The 7,043-nt window shown below is 36.3% G+C and overlaps 1 pseudogene; it reads left to right on the top strand.

Moving 5' to 3' along the window:
- Positions 1-4,370: 4,370 nt before the first annotated feature.
- On the top strand, positions 4,371-5,374 carry LOC144254436 (olfactory receptor 52E5-like; annotated as a pseudogene).
- Positions 5,375-7,043: the final 1,669 nt, after the last annotated feature.

The following is a 7,043-nucleotide window of genomic DNA, read 5'->3' as shown; positions in this document are numbered from 1 at the left end:
CTGAAAGGGGAAGAGAGGTTCAGAAAGAGAAAGTAAGAGAGAGCCTCAGAAAGTTATGGTGGAGAAAACCTTAGACAACATGCATGAAAGTGCATATTAAACAGAAAAAAGTACAAAGTATATAAAAGGTGAAAATTATTGCATTAGTAGAGGTCACAATGATGGCAGCAGTTTTCAGAGAAGTAGTGATCTAGTAGAACTTCATTTTATTTTATTTTATTCTGCTGTTGCTAAGCTTAATAAACATTCTGAATTTGTCATATATTTAGAATTTCAAAGGAACTTTTAGAAAGAATATTAATAAATAAGTGGATTCTAATAACAGCAGAAATCTTGTTTGAGACCAGAAGCAAAATACTGCAATGCTAGGATTTAAGCCCCATGAATTTGAGGACTTTGACTAAATGGCTGGTGTATACCTGCATTTGGAACAGCACCTGCCACAGCATGCTATAAACGTTTCTCATATGGGAACTTCTGTAATATATGTGATGGAGTCAGAAAATGGTAGTAGTGGTTAAGTTTGCAGATAATTCTGAATATAGAAGGTGGGAGACTTATGTGACTAGAAGCAGCTAGAACATGTCACAATCTATAAGGTATTAGGATGTTGACACAAGAGCTATATTGTATATTAAAAATAATATAATAAATAAATCCATGTGAAATTAACCTCAACCCCCACCCACTCATTCTAAGTGCTGTCACAAGGAGTCAATGGGATTTCTAAAATATATATACATATAAATATATATAACATATATATATACATATGTAAATTTTTGAGGATGTATCTATACGTATCCTCAAACCCTTTCCTTTAGCCCTACACAGAGTCCTTCTCCCTGCTCCCTTCTCATTGCATGTGAACCACTGCTTCACAATCTCATTAATTAATCTCATAATAATTAAGGTGAATATATTGATCCATAAGATGTTTTTCAAAATGGAAATATATGAAGGACTTTTGGTGAAAAAAATGAATTAGGGGGGAGTTATGGTAAAAGATATCTTGTTAATTCAGTATCTGTGAGAGGAAAGAAAAACTGATTGAATAGCAGTTTCTGAAGATTAAGCCTACTAAATTATTTTTAAATTGACCTGCTCCAGACAACACCCATCACTAGCAGCAGGGTACAACATAATGTCATCTTCAATCCGATGTCAGTGATAAACTTGTAACTGATTTGCTACATGTATGCATGCTGACTTTAGTACACTTTTGACAGTGCAAGCAGATTATGGTTTTTGAATTGCAATTGAATCATGTTACACTGAAGCTTAAAGCATACATTCTTTTCCATTGTTCCTAACAAGATAAAGCTTCTTGGATAACCACAAGAGCCTACATTCTGGTTTTCTACCCCCTCTCATCTCATCTATTCTGTGCCTTCTTTCTCAGCCAGACTCACGCTGACCTTCCATTCCTTCATCTTTGCCTTGTCATTCCTCACCACTCAAATCTTTTCCTATTCTTTTCCATAAACTAGAATTTTTTTTTCTCCCCGACTCACCCTTCCATGTATCAATTCTCATCCTCCTGCTGTCAATTTAGCCAAAGCTCCTCAAGAAATCATTCCCCAAAAGTAATGACCGGTTTAGTTAAGCCTCTAGTGTACAGCAACTCCTCTTTGTAATCCAGTTGCCACTTTACTTAAATGATCTGATCAGTGTTGGTCCTCCTTGCTAACCTATTTGACCCACAAGAGCAGGACCAATCTGTCTAGCACCTTGAGCATTGATACTGTGTACCCAGTGATTATCTAGTATTTAAGTGGACTTGAGTGAAGAGATGAGTGTTTAGAACTGAAGAGTGAGGGAATGTAGAGAAGAGGAAAGTACTGAGGATGTCTCCAGGGTTTCTTTCATGGGATAAGGTGTGTATCACATCATTAAATGGGGTTGAGGAAAAAGGAAGAGGAATGGTTTCAAAGTGGAGATGATCAACTTGAAATGACCTTTATTAAATAAGATGTTACATATGTGGAAGTTATTTTGTAAGCAGCTGATGAAGCTCAGGGCAATAGTTGCAACCCCAGAAGATGAAAATTTCACTTGCTTGTGTAATGAATTTGATTTGAAAAGAAAAAAACTATTTCAACATCCAACAGAGGAGAAAGGATACCTTAGACATTAACCTAAAATATCATTGATAAGAGAATTACTAGAAATTTTTCATTTGCCTAGTTTAATTATGAAAATGTTACTGAGGTTAATGCGAGTTAATTCACCGTGACAGTGTTAGTGAGCAAATTCAAATTCTAACACCAAAACTAGTTTAACAACTTATGGAAACAATACAATTTTCCAATGCTATTTTTTTTCTTTTTAGATTTTTAATAGGTTCCTACTCATACATAACATTAGGATTTATTTTGACAGAATTATAAATGCATGGAGTACAGTTTGCTCCAATTCAGTGGCCAGTACTTACCCTTGCCCGCTGCCTCCTCCCGCCCCTGATTCCTGCTGATCTTTCCATTTATCTACATTCTTTTATTAGTATCTTGTGGCATAATGGTAAAAATTCACTGTAATATATTCATATGGGTATATTGGAAAGTTAGGTCAGATTCATTCCATTATTTTTCCCTTACCCCCACTATCCAATCTCCATCTCAATTTCCTTTTTCCAAAGCTAATACTTTTAGAAAATATAGTTCTTGTAATAAGTATAACCTAAAAGTTAAAAAAACAACCATTTGATTGAATGTAGCGTATTTCAGAAGAGGACATAAATTTAAAGTCATAAAGAGCTGTGAAAGTATAAAATGAAACTTAAACCTTGCTGCTTTTGCATTTTTTTCCATTGTGTTCTAATCCAGCCAAATTAAGGTATTCCTTGTACATTCTTGTTTTGCAGATAAGTAAAAATTATTTAGCTCTAGACTTTAAGTGTTTTTCTGCTAAGTTCTTTCTGCAGCTTCTTCATTGATAAAACTAATATTATTGGGATGTATAATCTCTATTTTTATTTAATCTTTATAATTAGTATAAAGAAATTAAACATGTGGTTGATCTTTCCAGAAGGTTAAATTGGAGGAAGTATGAAGGCTGAAAAACCACATAGGACCATGTGGAAATAGCTCAGAAGAATATAGTTGGTCAGCTGTTTCATATCAGTAAAAATAAAAATAGGTAGAAAAATAAAAAGTTGAACATGAATATAAATAGAACTTTCTAAAATTGAGCCAATGGGACATAGTAACCATACATGGAACTTCTCAAGATATGTCACTGCCTCAATACAACTAGCCCAGTCTCTATCTGAATCCCACCTATAACCCTATCACAAAACATACATCCTCAAGTTTCTAATAATGTCCTACCTAGACTCAAGTGCACCTAAGCACCACATCATTTTATAGCTTCCTTCATGCCATAGGGGAAATTGCAACATAAGTAGAACACAAGGCACCAGATATCTTCAATTATGATAGTAAATTAGCCTGCAGCCAACTTAGACATATTATTTCCCATCACTATATCAGAAACTTGCTACAGAGTTAATATAAACTAGACTGTTCTCAGGTTGAGGCAAGTATTTAGCCTTGGTCTTGCTCTAACTTTTAAAAAGACAGAGACATTGCCACTGCCACTTCCCAGGTAGTATGAAGGGATTGTCCATTTACATAACATGGCATGAAAAATAACAAAGCATAAAAGGCTCTGAAAACTATCAGGGTGAATCCAGTGTTTTTTGTTCAGCTAAGGAAATGTAATGTGGTGAAGGACACAAGTTTTTAGTTCTAGGAAGGAGCATTGTTCTCTTGAAATTATATAATAACCTCCAGTTGCATCTAAATGTTGCAATTCCATCCCAAGTTCAGATTTAAATATCAGTTATCCAATCCTCCACTTTTTCTGGATTTTCTCCCACATATCATTTCTTAATTTCTCAGGAATACTTTGCAAGAAAATATCATTGCTCAAACCACTAGACAGGTTGGATTATCATCTCCCCCTCAATCACAGTATCATAATCTGATGATATTTTACACACACACACACAATCTCAATTATTCTTTACATCCTCATTAGTAATTATAATCAACAGTGAGTATTTGCTTATTTAATATCATATGCAGTGTCTTCCTTAGAGACTGACGGGACAAAAGAGATGGAAAGTTCAGTATTTTTGTTGTATTTACAAAATTTACACATGGATTTTCTACAGATGAGGTGAATATTTCAAAGCAAATGTATCTGTTAACTGTCCCTGATATTCCCTCTCTAGGTCTCCTCTGCTCTGTTATGGAATTAAAGAATGGACGTCCCATTTCTCCAAGAAATAGGCAACATGCTATGACAGAAGTCAGGGTCTGTCCCTGGAAGCAAGAAATCTTCTGTCATAAATGTGCCTATAACCAATGCCCACCAACATGCTTCAGATCAACAGCACACAGTTCCACCCTTCCTCCTTTCTTCTGATAGGTATCCCCGGGTTGGAAGATGTGCACATGTGGATCGGCTTTCCTTTCTTTGCAGTATATCTGATAGCCCTGCTGGGGAATATCATTATCTTGTTTGTGATTCAGACTGAACGCAGCCTCCATCAACCAATGTTTTACTTTCTGGCCATGTTGGCCTGCACTGATCTGGGCTTGTCCACAGCTGCCATCCCCAAGATGCTAGGCATTTTCTGGTTCAATCTCAGAGAGATTGTATTTGGTGCCTGCATCACACAGATGTACACCATCCACATATGCACTGGCCTGGAATCTGTGGTGCTGACAGTCATGGCCATAGATCGCTATATTGCCATCTGCAACCCCCTAAGATACACCATGATCCTCACCAACAAGGTGATAGCCATTCTGGGCATAGTCATCATAGTTAGGACTCTGGTGTTTGTGACTCCTTTCATATTTCTTATCCTGAGATTGCCTTTCTGTGGTGTCTGGATTATACCCCATACCCTATGTGAACACATGGGTTTGGCAAAATTATCTTGTGCTAGTATTAGGGTCAATGTTTTTTTTTATGGCTTCATTGCCTTCTCAGTGGGATTCATTGACCTTTTAGTGATTGGATTTTCCTATATTCAGATTCTCCAAGTAGTCTTCCATCTCCCATCCTGAGATACCCTGATGAAGGCACTCAGCACCTGTGGCTCCCATGTCTGTGTCATGTTGGCCTTCTACCTGCCAGCCCTCTTTTCCTTCATGACACATCACTTTGGCCACAATGTCCCTCACTGTATCCACATACTTTTGGCAAATCTGTATGTGGTTGTTCCCCCTGCCCTTAACCCTGTTATCTATGGGGTCAGGACAAAACAGATAAGAGAGCGAGTACTAATGATGCTTCATCCTAAAAGCCATTGACATTTAGCCCCAGGAGTATCTTCCACAGTAGTCCAATAAGGAAATAATGAGATCACAGGAGAAGTAAACACTGGAAATATTTTTGTTAAATTTCCCAGTCAGTCAATAATGAGATCATAAATAGTAGGAAGATTTTTGTTTAAATTCTCTGACATTCCCATACAAGCCAATCACATTATGTGTCCCTCCATTACTTATAACTCCAGTACACCCATCAAAAAGCATAGCATAGAGGCTCCACAACAATCTCTCTACTATAATCCATGAAGAGTACAAAAAAAAATGTTCACGTTTAAAGAAACTGGTAACTCAAAATTCCTGAAGGGAGTAAGAGGTTTTGCAAAAACTTGTTGCAGCAACAAGTACCTTGAACAACTTCCTCCCACCTCGAGATTCTCTCAATTTACATTCACAGGGTCAAGTTTATGAGTAGAAAAATGATGTGGGATTTCTTGTAAATCAACTAGAATACAGTGGCCAGAGAAATTCACTGGCAGTCTTAAATTTTACATACACATTCGGGTTCTGGACTTATCTAGAAGTTTGACCAGAGAATTACAGTGAAAACTCTTTGAACATCAATATCCCTGTCCATAAAATGTTATAAAACAATATTAATTCAGTACTAGGAACTTGAAAATACTGTAGTGGAAATCTTCACAGCTTGTAAAACATTAAAAGATTTGGAAAAAAGAGTACATACTAAGGTAGTGTTGTTGTGCCTTCTAGCATTGCTTCTAGATTTAGCTTACTAAATCCAGTTCTAGTGTATAGTCCCTAGTCCCACAATTGGTCCTCTTTGTGGTCCTCCCAGCCCTTATCTTCAGAGACACTCTCAGGTAGGAGGACTGAAGACCTGACTAGTTTAACGGCCTCTATCTGGGCTTGGGGGATCAGAGAAAATCTTTGCCTCACAGTCCTCCATGAGATGAGCTTTGGGAAAGACTGCAATGGTGGCTCCTGCAAGAGCATAAAGTTATTCTCACTAGGGTGTGGAAGCTAAATAAGAGCATTGATTCATTGGGTATTCTAGGAGCTGCAAAAACATGAAACTGACCCCTAATTGGAAATAAGAACCTTGTTGAAACTCGGGGTACATTGAGCAGAAATACACAGAGAATGGGCTTAGGTGACAGTAATGTAAACTGAAAGAGGATAAAGTAAAATTTGAAGAAATGAAACAAAGACACAAAGAAAAAATGGTCAGGAAATCCTTTTTTTTCCCCCAGTGCTGGGGATCAGACCCAGGACTTCCCATACACAAGGCAAGTACTCATCCTTAGCCCTTAATTTTCTAAATAGAAAGTTTGAAATACCAGAGAGAAGAGCTCAAAAGACTAAAATGATAACATAACAAAAAATGAAGATGACAAAAGATAATTTCATATTGTTTTCCAAATAAATGTTAAGCCAATATAGCTTTTTTAAAAATTATTTTGTTACATATGAATTACACTGAACAGTGGGTTTCATTGTGGCATATTCATACATTATTTGAGTTTCCTATACTATAATAACTGTTCCACAGAACTAAAAAATTCAAAAACTTGCAAATTCAGTTTCAAAAATTAACACTATCCTTATGGCAAAATCATAAAATAAACAAGAAAAAAAACCAGAATAACATAAATACAGAGAAGTTTTTCAATGGAAAAAGTTACATAGATTAACCCCACATATAAAAAGAGATAAAAGTATAAATTTGACATCAATTTG

Source organism: Urocitellus parryii, chromosome 4 (assembly GCF_045843805.1).
Source record: "Urocitellus parryii isolate mUroPar1 chromosome 4, mUroPar1.hap1, whole genome shotgun sequence".
Classification (NCBI taxonomy): domain Eukaryota; kingdom Metazoa; phylum Chordata; class Mammalia; order Rodentia; family Sciuridae; genus Urocitellus; species Urocitellus parryii.
Note: the sequence above shows the minus strand (reverse complement) of the source record. Positions and strands in the feature narration are given on the sequence as shown.